The sequence below is a fragment of the Hyperolius riggenbachi genome, chromosome 4 (genome assembly GCF_040937935.1).
Source record: "Hyperolius riggenbachi isolate aHypRig1 chromosome 4, aHypRig1.pri, whole genome shotgun sequence".
Taxonomy (NCBI): domain Eukaryota; kingdom Metazoa; phylum Chordata; class Amphibia; order Anura; family Hyperoliidae; genus Hyperolius; species Hyperolius riggenbachi.
In genome coordinates this window covers 176,572,054-176,588,985 of record NC_090649.1, presented here as the reverse complement: position 1 = coordinate 176,588,985, position 16,932 = coordinate 176,572,054, and the positions used below count along the sequence as shown (strand labels likewise).

At 43.7% G+C, this 16,932-nt stretch overlaps 1 protein-coding gene across 2 annotated transcripts in view; it reads left to right on the top strand.

Moving 5' to 3' along the window:
* PLD1 (phospholipase D1) overlaps positions 1-15,967 on the top strand; it is a 366,571-nt gene extending 350,604 nt beyond the window's left edge. The window contains exon 27 of one of the 2 annotated variants that reach the window (XR_011031386.1): positions 15,949-15,967. The gene's annotated coding sequence lies outside the window, so the exon portion shown is untranslated. Of the gene's footprint in view, positions 1-6,702; positions 7,126-15,948 lie in introns of those variants that run through there. The other variant, XR_011031385.1, reaches the window with a different exon arrangement.
* Positions 15,968-16,932: the final 965 nt, after the last annotated feature.

Sequence of the window (16,932 nt, the reverse complement as noted above, 5' to 3'; positions counted from 1 at the left end):
TATAGCCCTAGTATAGCCCTAGTCTATAGCAATGACAGTCGGTGCTGTGGGAAGAATCCAGTGTCTTGACTGCTGAACTGGTGCTGTAAACATTATGGGCCCAATTCCATTCACTTTTGCTTCTAGGTTTTCTTCTAGGAGATAATTTTTCATCTTCTGTTTTAAAATAACTTTCCAGCACACGGCAACTGAAAAAAATGTCAAAAAGAAGGTTAAAAGATCCTGTCGAAAAAACAGAGTATTTTCTTGCTTGCTGGTGGCTTATAAGGCATTTTATCTATAAGATGTGAAAATATCACCTAGGAAAAAAGTCAGGAGAAAGAGTGAATTGGATCAGCCCCAATGTATTTTACATCAGACTAACAAAGTGCCTACGCTGTTTTAGGAAGCAATTTGTACCTGGAGTAGAACTTTAAAGAGTCAGTTTAACCAAACATGGGTGGCTAATTCTGTAGACACTGTAGATCAGGGGTCTCAAACTCGCGGCCCTCGATACAATATTTTGTGGCCCACGCCGCCAAAAGCTTCCTTATAGTTCGCTTCAGTGCTCCCAAGTAATCCGCCGCTAAATGAGGGCTGCAGAGCCCCCAAATCGCCCGGGGGGCAATCCGCCGGCATTTCCTGTAAGGGGCAGAGCTGAAAGCTCTGCCCCTCCTGACGTCAATCGCGGCCCGCCCATCTCTGTGAAGGAAGAGTGAGAGGGGCGAGCAGAGGCGGTAATGCGCCACGATTGACGTCAGGAGGGGCAGAGTTGAAGCTGAAATGCCGGCGGATTGCCCCCCGGGCGATTTGGGGGCTCTGCAGCCCTCGTTTTGCGGAGGGGACACGGCGGATTACTTGGGAGCACTGAAGCGAACTATAAGGTAAGATGGGCAAAATAGTTCGCTTCAGTGTGAATTTGATTTTGAAATCAAAATCAATGCAAGGGGGGGGGGGGGGGAGCTGCTGATTGATTGATTGATTCCCTTATGCGGCCCAGCCTCATCTTGACTTTGCCTCCTGCGGCCCCCAGGTAAATTGAGTTTGAGACCCCTGCTGTAGATGAAATGTTGCTTCATTAAACTACTTCATTACTGTTATATTAAATTCCATTCCCAGTTGGGCCATATTTGCACATTTTGGGCCAATGTGAAATGTTTTTGTTGGTAGCTTTACATTCAGGAGAAGGACATCTGAGTAGTGGGAACACTACTGGATAGGTGACTGTAAACACTAAATGGATTGTGATGAAAAGTCCGAGCTTCTCCTTTTAAGTGTACAGTAGAAGTCTTAGAATACTAGACTTTATATACTGTCGTATGTTAATCACAGGAGGGAGATGGATGTGAACAATCATACTCACAAAAGCATGCAACAGCAGTGGGGAGGACAATCTATCTCTGCAGGATATTACACAATCCAGAGAAAAATCCTCCACTTAGTGTGGTGATAAACTGACCCTTAAGCCCAGGGCCGGATTTACCATAAGGTACTGTAGGCACATGCCTACAGGCGGCTGATGATGGAAAGGCGGCTAACTCCCCTCCCAGAGTGCTTTCTTCCCTGATGAGTGTAAATGAGAGGTTACTCACCCTGTTCTCTGTATCCCACTGATTAGATCTCCCTTCAGTCAGGGGCACCTCTAGCTACTTAATACTGAGGTACCTCTCACTACCTAATACTTGTAGCAGTAGGGTATTGTACCGTGTTAGCCATCAGTAAAAGCAAGAAGTTTTAAATCAGGATGATACCATTTATTGGCTAACTACAAATGAATAAGAATAAACAAGCTTTCGGCCTTGCAGCCTTCGTCAGGTTTACATCCTGTTAGTTTGCAAGCTGGTGGTACAGACAGCTTATATACATGCAACATCAAAAGGGAAAACCGATATTTTTTTCAAGCATAAATACGTCATTAAGATGCCTTAATACAAACAGACCATCTAATTGGGGTAAGATAAGGATCCTTGTTTACTCCATTGCTCACAGACCTGGTATTAGGATTGACCCAGAGGTATCGTAAATTCTTAGTTCACAAGTTCAGCTACAGTGGCTGAGACAGTTCATATATCATCAATCTCATACCAATATAGAAAATTGTTGTCCTTATTCAAATCCTTCTGTACAGCTTTGAACCAATTTATAAATTTTGTTTCTGCTATTAATCGGTCATTTGACGTTTTGAAGCCGCCCTTCAGGGCAGTGACACGAAGATCATCTATGCTGTGTCCGTTGGACCGAAAGTGTGTAGCAACTGTGTACCTAATACTTGGGGGCACCTCTAGCTACATAATACTGAGTTTTCCCTCACTATCTAATACTTGGGGGCACCTCTAGCTACTTAATATTTGAGGGTATCTCTGGCTATCTAATGCTAGAGAAGTAAGGGAGAAGTGACAGCCTGGCCAGCCAATACACTTGCGGTGCAGTTTGGTGGGGCTGTAGGTTATTGGAGGGCAAAGTCTAAGGTGCCCGGACATCTGTGCCTATAGGCTTCTGTAAGATAAATCTGGCCTGCTTAAGCCCCATACACTCACTACAATTTTCCATCAGATTGATGGGGGATCTGATAAGAAATTGCATTGTGTGTTGACGTCCAAATTGTTTCCGATTGATTTTGTGATCAATTTTGTGTTAAGTACCCAAAATCGATCGGAATCCGATCGGGCCTAAAGTCTTTCACATGAGTAGAACATGTATAAACCCACCCTGTTTGTATTCAGAGATAACAGTGTGTCTAATTCCCCTTTATCTGCTATTAATGATACACTGTAATTTGAGCTGTCCTCTGTCTGAACTGTGCCGTGGTATGCCGTTCAGACAGGCTATATGTAAATGCAGGAGTTTAACCCTTACTGTGCTCCCAGCAAACCAGGAGGTAACCACTACAGCATCTCTAAAGGAGCTCTATAAGCGGTGACAAGGAAATGTTTTTCTGTAATGCTGGGAATACACGGGTCGATCTGGCCGCCGATTAGCCGCCGGATCGACCCCAGCCGCGTCTCCGCGGACCGATTACCGCTCGTCCCCGCCCGCGCTCCTTATCAGCTGCTCGATTCCCTGCCATTGTCCACCGGTGGGGATCGAGCAGGCGGGGTCGAGCAGCGTGATCGGACCAGCTGAATATTATCAGCTGGCCGGATCAGCTGCTCGATACACGGTACAGAAACGTACCGTGTATCCCCAGTGTAAAGGTTATTATGCTGTTGCTTATCTTTTTAGAGCAGAAAGGATGTCCTGGATTTAGGTCCACTTTAAGTTTTAGAGGTGCCAAAATAAAAAAAAAAAGTTTAAAAGAGAAAGATATGAACTAACCTCCTCTCAGAGAAAGCAATCTAGCGAGATAAATACAATTATAGCTTTGTTCTTAAAAAAAGAAGAAAAAAAAGATCCTCATAGAATGCAACACATTGCGCCTCAGTAAGGAGTAAACCTAGTCCAAGAAACACATGGCATTCTGAGAATTGTTTTTGGAACATCAAGATATAATTATTTATCTCACTCCTGAGTGTTTTCTCTGATAGGAGTGAAGTTCATATCTACCTTTTTCTTTTTAAACTACTCTTAAACATTTCATTTCATTTTGTAGCCTCTAAGGGCCCGTTTCCACTAGAGTGAATTTGCATGCGTTTCCTGCATGCAGATTCGCATAGACAATACAAGTGGATGGGACTGTTTCCACTTGTCAGGATTTCTAAACGTTTTTCTGTACAGAAAAAATCTGCACGGCAGAGCCACCGCATACTGCTATGCGATTTGCATACAATGTATTTAATAGGAAATTCGCATGTGGTTTTAGTATGCAAATTTTCATTCGCGTACGATTTCGCATAGAAACAATGGAAAAGCACACAGGCACTGCCATGGTTAAATCTGCATACATAGTCATCCATGCGAATTCGCATGAAAATTTGCATGCAAATTTTTCAGCGGCAATTCCCACCGCTCAAGTGGAAAAAGGCCCTAAAACTTGAGCGTTAGATTTTATGAGTGGAAGGTAACTTTAGTGACTGATGCTTCGACCAGTCTCTATAAATGAAGGCCTTTGCACCAATCCTGAATACCCCCAGGGAAAATAAGATAATCCTGGAAACCACAAGCATCAGTGGAGATGGATTGGCCAATTGTACCTTACAAGTGACCTTCTCATGGTCGTTGGTGAATCTGACCTCCGTTAATGTTGCTTCTGCAATTCCATGACTACGCAAAAGCAAGAAGATTAATTTTACTCAAGATTCACAATCTGTTGGTCCCCACACTACATGTAAGTAGTAAAATTGGCCAACCATTGGCTAATCTAAATTGAGGCTAAGTTCACAGTGGGACGTTAAAGTTGCACGTTAAAACAGCATTTAACGCAGAATAACTCACTGCAATGAAAAATCAATGCGCCGTTCACAGACAGTTGGTGTCTAACGCTGCACGTTAAGTAAAAGTACTGCATGCAGTGTGTTATACACGTTATTAGCTGCGTTGGACTGTCTGCACATGCTCAGTAATGACTTGGAAATATACTTTTCATTGCCTGTATTTTTTACTGTATCTGCTGTTTGCGACGGTAACGCTGCGTTGCGACTGTGTGCGTTGCATTGTAAGTTTGCGGTGCGACTTAACGTCGCATCAAAACGCAACGTCCCACTGTGAATCTAGCCTCAATGTGTGTAATTTTGTATTAATCTTCTGACCTTCAACCATTGAGGGCTCGTTCCCACTATTGCGGTGCGGAATCGCCTGGATTCCACCGCTGATGAAATCGCATGCGGATGCGATTCCCCATGCGTTTTTGCCGCAAATTTGCATGTGATTTCGCATAGGTGAGGGTATATGCGATTTTAACCATGTCACTGCCTGTGTGAATTTACATTGGTACCTATGCGAATTCGCGGCAAAAAACGCATGGGGAAAACGCATGCGATTTCCCTATTAAATACATTGCATGCGATTCGCATGCATTCCACTCGCAGGCGAATTCTGCGGCTCTTTTGTGCGTTTTTTCACCGCTGAAAAAAATGCACCTTAACAACGCTACAGTGGAAACAGGCCCATCCACTTGCATTACATGTGCGAATCAGCATGCGTTGGACGCATGCGGATTCGCGATAGTGGAAACGAGCCCTAAGAGGAGCAGTGCATGATCATTCCATTATACTTGTGGTGGGTGTGACTCAGAACTATTGCAACTGCCTTAATGCCTGTTGTGGTAGGATTCAGCCTTACTGGAGCCAAAAGATCAGCGGGCAACAGACTTTTTTTTTTTTTTTTTTAAACATGCCCACATGGCCGCATTTATATTTTCTCTCACTTATGATTCAGTTTAAAGTGAATCTCCACTGTAACGATTGTAAACATATTAGTGATTTACAAGCCTTGTTTTTAATTTAATGTTAAACGTTTTTCATTTCTTTACTTTTTTAAAAAAGAAAAAAGATTTCCGATTTTTTTAAAAACCAACTTTAAGCTGAAAATGTTAGAAATGTCTTTTTCTGGCAAGAGAAGTTAGCAGCACAGTATGCTTGTAGCTCGTTTTCTACATCTGCAGTACAGTAAGTGCAATTGGATGCATGCATACGTCCATCCATTACCCCCCCCCCCCCCCCAATCCCAGTCTCCTTAGGGGTGACAGATTATTGCCCACAGCAACTGGGGCACTGTAGTATGGCATCCTTTGCTTTTGGCTTTCAGACATACCCCCCCCCCCCCCTTCCCCTCGTCCTTTCAGAACCTGTATGAGCCAAAACCAATTCGGGGTGCAACCCCCTGTTTGTACTTGGCGAAATAAATGAATCTGATGTAACTGCACTAAACCCTCCCATTCCAGACAGGCTAAGGGTGCATACACACATCAGACCATAGTCTTTGGAAAATGAAAGATCACAGACCAAACTTACCACCCTTCATGTAGTATGAGAGCCATACCTTCACAGTCTTTTCTATGGAGCTGAACTCCACATCAGAAAAAAACCTTTGCAAGATGCTGCACACACAGATGCTGTACAGACACAAAAGATCAGTATCTGCAAAAGATCTGTTCCTGCCAAAAATCCATTCCTGCAAATTGCAATGATAGTCTATGAGGCCTGCAGATCATCATACACACATGATTTAACTGACATTCATCTGCAGATCAAGCAATCATCTGCAGATCTGAAAATCCATCCTGGTAGATCTGATCTGCAGATGAATGTCAGTTAAATCATGTGTGTATGATGATCTGCAGATCTCATAGACTATCATTGCAATTTGCAGGAATGGATTTTTTGCAGGAACAAATCTTTTGCAAATACTGATCTTTTGTGTCTGTACAGCATCTGTGTGTGCAGCATCTTGCAAAGGTTTTTTTCTGATGGGGAGTTCAGCTCCATAGAATAGACTGTGAAGGTATTGCTCTCATACTACATGAAGGGTGGTAAGTTTGGTCTGTGATCTTTCGTTTTCCAAAGACTGTAGTCTGATGTGTGTATGTACCTTAAGTTTCCTTCCTTTTATTCAATATATTCAGCAGTATTGGGAGGCCTCTTGCTCCACTCTGTTACCCTTGTTGTGGGAACGGCATTGAAAGAAATCATTGGTTGATCTGAGCAGCTGCACTGTCTTTTGCCCCAGGTTTCTACACATTTACCTTGATAAATCAGCCAGTGAATGAAAATGTAACGTTTTTAATAAATGAAAACTACTTTCCTCATTTCCTTTATAAATAACTCCTCTTTCTTTATTGGTTTTGAGGGGCCTGGCAAGGAAGGCAGCTATAAAGAGATGGCAAGTAAAGTTATTGTTGAAGCAAGAATGCAGTGTTTGTGGAGATCGCCACTTTTATGGCTATGCAGTAGTGATCTGCTACTCTGAAGTCAGAAATGGAGAAGTTCTATAAAGTCAGCAAACACAAGACCTGCCACAGACTGGCTCAGAAAATCAACTACTTGCAAATTCAAATTTAAAGTGTACTGGGGGTGGGGGGGTGTATACGTACCTGGGGCCTCCTCCAGCCCTCTTCAGGCCATTGGCTCCCTCACCCTCCTCCCGGGCTGCCTCCATCCTCTGGTAGCCAGCCCAGAAAATCTGCAAGTCTGCTACAGTTGGTGCATGTACAGTCCAGCTGCACTCACCACCGATGCTGCAGACTGCAGAGTAGCATCTGGTTGGATCAGATACTCCATGTGTTTTGAATAAAGTTTCATTTATTTATTTTGGCTTTTCGGAGATGCTGTTTGTTAAGGCCTGGTGAAGGGTGGACAACTGACCTGAAGTGGACTAGTGTCATTGACTGAAACATTTAGCAAATAAAGTAGATATCTGTTGCCAAAATTGTCATGTCTGATCTTCATGACAGAGTGAATTTCTGATTGTAATGCTGGGCATACACGGGTCGGTTTTTGTTATAAATCGAGCCGCTGATGGCTCGATTGATAATATCCGACGTGTCCGATGACCCGCAGAATCGATTCCGCGTTCGATACCCACGGGCAGACAATACCGTAAAACGAGCGGAAGATAAGCCCCTGCGGGGACTTGTTTGATTGCCAGGAGTGGGGGATTTTCCTGTTGTACATCAAAAGTAAATGGGGGGGGGGGGGGTTCTGCATTGGGGCCCAGACATCTGTAGCTGCACCACTGTATAGAAGGCTATTATCTCTGCACTACCATACTCAAGCTGCTTTAATAAGTGATGTGTAGCAAAAATGCACACCGCTGTTTTTCAGGGTGCCTCATGTATAGAGATGACCACAGGCCTAAACACCCCTAAAGACCAGGCCGCTTTTGTAAAATAGGTCACTGCAGCTTTAAGGCCTCACTGCAGGGCTGTACGATTCAGCACACAAGTGATTCCCCCTCCCTCTTCTGCCCACCAACAAAGCTCTCTGTTGATGGGCTATGAATGATCCCTGCGAGCATGTTTATTTATTTATTTATTCAAATATTTATTCCTTTATTTTTTTGAATAATTTTTTTTAAACTCCCCGCCAGCCAATCTGCGAGATCGCCTGTCATACGCCGGGTGTTTACGCCGAATGGCGTGACACGGTCGCCTAGAGGTTAAACGCTTTGTGTCCAGACCTTGTTTTCCCCTTATGAACCAGAGCAATTTTGACATTTCAGCTATGTCCCTATTTAATCAGCAATAATTTTATCCCTGCTCACGACACCTAAATGATCTCTGTATCGTTTTTTTTCAGCAAAAACTAGACTTTCATTGGCAGGTATTTTGTCCGAAGAAAAAAAGTTTTCTATGCATTTCAATGGGAAAAAGAGGGGGAAAAATGAAAATATGCATTATTTCTCAGTTTTTATCAATTCCAGTATAAAAATAAAAAGTGCCACAGTAGATAAAAACATGTCACCAGTATTATGTCCCCCAGTATAGAAGGCAAGATGTGTCCCGAGTATCCCCCCCCCCCGTATAGCCAGATGTGTCCCCTGTATTTGGCACCTCCTAGTATACATAGACAGATGTGCCCCTAGGATTACTGCCCCTCATTATAGCTAAATGTTTCCCCAGGTATAGTGGTCCCCCATTATAGCCAGATGTGCCCTCAGGATTAGCGTGTGCACCCAGGATTAGTCCCCCCCCCATTATAGCCAGATTTGCTCCCACTATAAGATTCTACACTCAAAATGGGTATATGTGGCCCCACTCCCCACCAGGGGTCCACGCAACCCCAGGATGGATATCCAGATGTGACCCCCCCCCCACCCAGGCAGCCCCGTCAGAGGCCAGATCGCTATAAAAAAAATGATTAGCAAACAGCCTCACTCACCTTATCTTGCTCCAGCGATCAGCCTGCAGCCCGAGCCTCCAATCCCCGCTCTGCACACAGTCCTGTGATGCCAAATATCCGGTTCCCGGCTTGATGACGTCATCAAGCCGGTACCCGGATATATTCAGTGTTACGCGGCTGAGTGCAGAGTGGGGATCAGAGGCGCAGGCTTATTGCTGGAATGAGATAAGGTGAGTGAGGCTGCTTACTGACCATTTTTTATAGCGACCTGGCCACCGAGGGTAAGTGATGAAGGATCACTGCAGTTGGATACTGCAGTGATCATTCATCTGCGGGGGGAGGGGGAGAGGTGTCTCTAATTCTAACATGTTCCCTTTCACCAATTAGTAACGCAGCTGAAAGTGCCCGGGGGCGCGCACGGGAGTGCGACTTATTGGGCACAGTTGGACTACAGGGGGGAATCGTATATCTACGCCCTCGCGGCTTTGATGACGCTACAGAGGACATAGATATACTGTATTGGTGGGAAAAGTGGTTAAGATGTTAATAATCCTATAATAATTTTGACTCTTTCATGCAAATTGAATGCTTGGGGCTGAGCAAATCAAATGAGCTTCCTGCTGATTTTGATTGGCCCAATTAAAAGCTGCAATTTGCATGCAAGCAAATACTAGCATCTCTTTAACTATCTGTAAATAGACAGCCCGGTGGTCCAGTATGTAAATGTGACTGAATTTTTTAAGCAGGGAGAGGCTAAAAAGTTAGGCAGGGAAACAGAAGGGAAAATGTCAGTGTAATTTAAGGCTACAGCCTGAAACACAGCAATTATTGTTTCTGTGAACATCAGAAGATCTTGTGAAATGTTAGTCCTGGTGGGGAAGACAATTCCGCCAATGAAACAGAACACGCACCGCTGGCTTTATCATTGTTCTTTCCGAAAAAATGCTTCCCTTTATAGATCCTTCCAGCAATGCGCTCGTTACTCTAATTTTACATCAACACAGGCTGTTAGATTAATTGGAAAAGCTAAATGATGCTTGTGTTATGTAATGTGCTCAGTATATGTACATTAAGTCCACCATGTAAGCAGTGCAGCTTCTTTCATGCCTACTTCCTGGGAATAAGAATAACTCAACATATCAAGGAATAATTACGTTCACCATAGTTTGTGCTAACTTTAGAAATCTGGTCTATCTTATTATTTTCATTATTATTTTTACCGTATATACTCGCATATAAGCCGATCCGCGTATAAGCCGAGGTACCCACTTTCCCCTCATAAACAAGGAAAAAGTGACGGACTCACATATAAGCCTCCTGCCTAGTATAGCCCCCTCCACAGTAGCCTGATGTGCCCCCAGTACAAGTCAGCCCCCCTCCCCATAGCCAGATGTATCCCAAGGATGATGCAGCTGTGTCTCAAGGCCCCACTGGATGGCGTCATAGATTTGAGAGACAGTGATTGCCACACAGGCAGAATCCCTGATCATCACACTGCTGACACATTGCTTGCATGCTCCGCTCCACAAGCCAGGGGACACAGTTAGTTCTGAGCAGCGCACTCTGCATGCACACCATGTTGCAGGGGATTAGGGGGCACGGACACAGCAGGGAGACAGTAATAAAACTTCCCAGTAACAAAACCTGCTCCACCATCTGTTCTTCTCCACTGACTTGTATATAAGCGGGGGGGGGGGTAACTTTTCAGCACATTTTTTGTGCTAAAAAATTAGGCTTATACATGAGTATATACAGTAATATAAATTTTATTTATAAAGCATGGACATATGATGATGCAGTGCTATGCAATAGATAGGGGAGACATTACATCATTAACTGTTTCAGTACCCAGCGTCTCTGACCCATTAAAGGAAACCTGAGACAATAAAAAAAGTGTGTTTATATTCCAAAAAATAATACCACAGGCTAATAGAAAAGATATACCAGACACTCATTTTTTTTGTCAGTGATATAGATGTTTGAGCCCTGCAATACATTGCCAATGGGGTGCTGTTTGTTTTTAGTTTGTTTTTGTTTTTTTTTTACATACAAATCCAGAGGGATAAAGCTCTCGTTTTTGCTGCAACAGATGCCTGATGTGAAGTCCATTTCTGCTTCTAGCTGGCCAACCTTGTAACAGCCGCTAAGACAAAAAAAAAAAAATTCCACAATGTTGAAATTGGTTTTTGATAATACCATTTGATAAATTGACATCAGTTGAGGCTCCTACTATGAGGAAAAAAAAACCTTTTTTGGTTTGATTAACATTTCATTAAAACTACAGGAAACGTGGAAGGGGACCTCGGGGGGCAGCGAGCAGTGACTGGACGCTTCTAGGACAGTGGTCTAGCCCGCCATGGGCTTGATTTAATACATTTTCCCCTGTTTCAGGGATACTTTATCACGGTAGCCTTATAATGCTGCACCTGAATGCAATGAAGGTCAGAATCAGGAAAAAGCTAATTTGTACAAAGAGTTACAGATTTCCTGGCAAGCTCATGGTGAACCAGAACTCCTTGTAATGTGTAAGGGCTGAAAGAGACCAAAAAGCCTCCTTACTAATAAGCTGACACATCATTGCATTCCAGCGGTTCTGGAGGTGTGGTTAGCTGTCAGGGACAACAAATAGATGATTTGCATATTCAGCAGTGATGCATCATGGGATGACATCAATTGTTCACTCCAATATGAAGAATGGCAAATACATTCTTTTTTTTAAGAAGCCAAACTTCTGTGTTGTGTACAAACCATGCCATAAAGATCTAAAAAGCTCTGTAAGCTCTGTCACTTTTTCTGACCAATAAATACTACACCATCCATACTGCCACAATTATAGTTCAGACTGACAGCAGCAGTGAGGCAATCACTGTGACGGGGAGGCAGCATACGTGGAGCTCTGGATCCCCACCAGGCAAGCTTTTATAGAACACATGAGGCACGTGTTCCTGCACTGACCACACTATAAGCTCTTCATGTTTCCTAAGTGCGCCAGAATGACAGGCAGAAAATGATTGGCACCATGAGTAACAATTTTGATAAATGAGGCCCTGGGGAGACCAGCAGAATTACAACTACCAATTGATAGATATAGATCACAACAGTTCTCCAATGTGCCCAACAAGACCGGCCATAATTGAACAAACTCTCAGCTTGAGAAGATTAAATAATACATCACAGCTGCTCAGAAGCTTTTGAGCATTGGAAATATGTCTTTTTCTATAACATACACGTATTACTAGTGTAGTCACTGTTTTCAGTCTTGTAAGGCCTTCCACCTATAAAGGAGCTGATTTACTGATTTTCTCTGCCACCATATAGACCCATTGACTTGTCTCCTATATCCATCCCCAGCTTGGAGTCTGTACAAAGTTGTTTATTGTTGTTTAATAAATTCTGTGCATCACTGTTTAGCTTTGTAAAGCCCCTGTGTAATATTGTTTAACCCCTTCCAGAAACAGCTAGTTGAGATCTACACCCTGATATCGCTGGCAAGGCATAAATCTCCACTACTTGCCGAGCTCCGTGCCCTAATTTCATTGGCTCCTGACCCTGTGATCACTGTTAGCCAATTACAGTGATCACAGATCAAATTCTGTGAAAAACATCCTTAAAGTATACCTGAGATGATTAAAAAAAGCTTTATACATACCTGGGGCTTCCTCCAGCCCCCTTCATGCTGATCAATCCTTCGCTGTCTTCCCACGCCACCTGGATCCTCCAGTAGGCGGCCCAGTAATTTCGCAAATTGGCGCATTCCGGCTCACCGTTGCGCTCCTGAAGCCAGGAGCATTCTGCGGCTGCGCATTAGTACTACGCAGACACAGTACTCTCCCGGCAATGCTCATGGGGCTCGCGCATGCGCAGTATGCCCTGACTTGCGAAATTACTGGGCCGCTTGGCGGCTGATCCAAGCGGAGTAGGAAGATGGCGAGGGACCGATCAGTCTGAAAGGGGGCTGGAGGAAGCCCCAGGTATATATAAAAGTATTTTTCTCTCCCAAAGACATGGTAAAATGTTGTGCAGAGTGCAAGGAAAGACTTACCTGATCCTGCTGCTACACTCCTCTTCCCCCCCCCCCCTCCCCCGCATCCTGCTGGTAGAAGTGCTATCCTTCTTCTCCTTCTGCAGCTGTGACATGGCTGTACACTGCGGCTCTTGGTCCTCTGCTCTGTGTGGCCCCAGTAGTTCTGTATTGGTTCTGTACTGTAATATCGGCGGCACACGGGCTCACGCATGACATGCACCCCTGTTGTTACAGTGCAGGACCAATACTGAATGTACTGGGGTTTTGTGTAGTGTATTGTAGTGTAGTTTCGCTGGTGGGGCAGCAGGGGTTAGTGATGTGTAGTTCATTGTAGCTTAGCTGGTGGGGCAGCAGGGATCAGTGTAGTGCAGTGTAGCTGGTGTTAGTGTAGTGTAGCTGGTCAGTGTAGATCTGCAAACTTGGCTCTCCAGCTGTTAAAAAACTACAAGTCCCACAATGCATTGTAGGAGTCTGACAGCCACAGTCATGATTCATAAAGGCAAACACATTGTGGGTTTTGTAGTTTCTTAACAGCTAGAGAGCCAAGTTTGCAGATCACTGGTGTAGATAGAGTAGATTAGAGACAGCTTGAGGGGAAAAGGCCCCTGCACTATAGATGCACCAGGTTTAGTATTTTTTTTTCCCTGATTTTGGCCTCTAAACCTAGGAGCTACTTATATTATGAAAAATATGGTATATTTCAGCAGCAATCTGAGAAATATAAAATGTCAGTCAGATAGTCCCAGAATCTACCTGTGAGTATGTGATATGAATTAGGGAAGATGCAGTTCTCATATCCCTCACAGCCAGTCTACAAAGGAATCCCAACGCTAATGTGTGGGTGTCCTGGCTGATAATATATATAATATAGATTCCCTAAAGCATGGCAGGAATTGTACTGTTGCTAATCATATTTGTACCCTGTTCAAGTACTGCTTTACAAATGCAAAATTATACAAGGTAGGAAAAAGGCGAAGCAGCAGGTCTAATTCAGCACCATACACGGCTGACACTTTAATGATATCTTCCTGTGGCTGAAACCTCAGAGCAATTATATTTTATGTGCATACAAATCAGCAAGTAAATATGCAACAATATCACAGAATGCTGCCATAAAACCAGAGATAGGCAGATGCTGGCCCATGCAGCCGCTTGTCATTTATTGCTATCTGTTGCATGGCTGGCAGATAGGAAAGCAGCATACAGTATATTGCATTTTATTGTGTATCAGGGTGAGCCACACACATTCTCTTCTCAGACTTCCTGTATGCTTATCTTATGAAAACACATTTCAAAGATAAGTCTTATTTAACATAAAGTCAAGGTGTGTGCTAAAAAAAAAAAAAAAAACACCTCAGGGCTGTATATACGACACATACAGCATGAAATTATTATGTGATGACAATTCTCCTGATTCCAGTACAATGCATAGCATGTCCATAGCTGGAGGGATGAAACAGGGAGCATTCAGTGGCCTTCAAACATCTGCTGAGCAATAGGACTTTTGAGGGAAGTAAATCTATGCTGAAGCAATCACCTCTGTACTCACAGACATTCAGCTAATCTTTACTGAAGCAACCAGAAGCTCTGTACACACAGACGTTCAGCAAATCTATGCTGAAGCAACCGGCTCTGTACACACAGACAGGAAGCAGGAAATTTGGTCGCCAGGCCCAAATTTACCTCACAGAAACCTATAGGCACCAATGTCCTGGCACCTTAGACTTCAAACTCCATGAACCTACAATCCCATCAAACTGCACCACATTTGTATAGCGCTTGTCTCCTGACGGACTCAAACCGGTCAAGAGCTGCAGCCACTAGGACACGCTCAAGAGACCACCCTGCATTGGTAGGGAGTCTACCTTGAACTCCTTACTGAATAGGTACTGACCCTAACCAGGATTCGAACTCTGGTCTCCCATGTCAAAGTCAGGGGCCTTAACCAGTACACTATCCAGCCATGATGATGATGATATTCATTCAGTCGTTAGGGGTTAGCTCTCTCCACGCTGCCCGATCTGTATAATTTCCACCAGTCCTTAAATTTCCAGTCCTTAAAGGGACACCGTAGGGGGGTCGGGGGAAAATGAGTTGAACTTACCAGGGGCTTCTAATGGTCCCCCGCAGACATCCTGTGCCCGTGCAGCCACTCACCGATACTCCGGCCCCGCCTCCTGTTCACTTCTGGAATTTCAGACTTTAAAGTCTGAAAACCACTGCGCCTGTGTTGCCATGTACTCGATCCCGCTGATGTCACCAGGAGCATACTGTGCAGGCCCAGTATGGTCTGTGTCTGTGCAGTACGCTCCTGGTGACATCAGCAGGAGCGAGGACATGGCAACGCAGGCGCAGTGGTTTTTTAGACTTCAAAGTCTGAAATTCCAGAAGTGAACCGGAGGCGGGGCCAGAGCATCGGTGAATGGCTGCACGGGCACAGGATGTCTGCGGGGGACCATTAGAAGCCCCGGGTAGGTTCAACTCGTTTTCCCCCGACCCCCCTTCAGTATCCTTTTAAGCTCAATCCTGGCGGCCTTGCCGCCTTTTTCCACTGATCAGTCCCTAGAGTTAGGTCTTTTTCTATGGTATTTGATTGCATCACGTGGCCGAAATATGTGAGTCTGAGTCTGGTGATCTTGCCTTCCAGTGACATGTCTGGTCTTATACGTTCCAATACTTCTTTGTTCGTCATCCTTGCTGTCCATGAAATGCGAAGCAATCGTCGCCAGCACCACAACTCGAAGGAGTCGATTTTTCTTCTATCTGCTTTTCTTAGGGTCCAATTTTTGCAGCCATACATGGTTATGGGAAAAATGATGGCATGAACCAGTCTACATTTGGTCATAATGCTAATGTCTTTGCTTTTCCATACTTGGTTCATGCTTACCATTGCGTTTCTGCCGAAGGTTATCAGACGTTTAATTTAATTTATACAATCTCCATTTCGATTGATTTGAGAGCCGAGGAAGGTGAATTCTTGCACACACTCAATCTTTTCATTGTCAACTGCTATCTTGATATTGCAATCATCTACTGTTGTCATGATCTTGGTGTTTTTGATATTAACAATTTAGATGTTATTAACTGTACATGTCAAGCAAGACTTTTTGCTTCACTTTTGCTATACCTGCTTGTATATTTGGTCTAATAACTGAGTGATGTTCTAAGCTGCATTCTTGTCCTGAAAATATGATGTGTGACTCACCAGCGGCACATCTGTAATGTTCACAGTGTTACCTGCAAGACTCCTCTCCGTCTTCGCTGACCTGCCAAGTTTGGTTTCTAAATTCAGAAGCAGGCGCAGAGGTAAATCTGAAGTGTGCTCCCTACTGAGAAGGAAATGGAAGCTATTCCAGACATTTTCCAGCAAGAACTAAATGTATTCTAATGAAGGAACAGTAAAGTGCATTGGAAAAAATACAATTTTAGACATTGCAACAATGCTTCTGCTTTCTGGTGAAGAACAATGCTGATTGTCCCTGGATATAATTACAATGTAGTGCTGCTATAAACCTACACTTATTTTGCCATGGTTATCCCCAGTGCTCAATATGCTGTCTCTTTATTTTTTCCTTTCTCCCATTGTATTTACCAATTAACTGTGTATCATTCTAATGCTGGGAATACACGTTTCGTTTTTGCCTTCGTTTTAGCCTTCGATTCGTTCGGTAAACGAATCGAGTGTTGAAAACGTATGTGAAAATAGTCATAATCTCATTATAGTTTCGATTAATAGACCCCAAAAACGAACGACTAGTGATCGAACATGTTTGATATTATCTCTCTTTATCCATCTAATCGAGCCATTGGTAGGCTTGATGGCTGTTCAGATCGATTATATATTCTTTTATGCCGTCCGTCCCTGTACTACGTTTCGTTTCTTTGCAGCCTTCGATCATTGGAAAAACGAAACCATCAGAATCGGAAAAAAAAACGAAACCGTGGGTGGTGATATTAACCGTACGGTCGATTATTTCGGGATCGAAAAGGACAAAAGGCACAATCGAAACGAAGGTTTAAACGAAGGCAAAAACGAAACGTGTATTCCCAGCATTATACACAGGATGAAACTGCACAGTCAATAAACTCCACCGTTGCTGAGAAAAAGCACAGCGCTTTCCAGGTTAGCTCTATTGATAGGAAAGATTGTATCAAACAATACTGCTGATTTCTATGATCTTCTTTTGTGCATGTTTTTGCACAAGCCATTGAGAA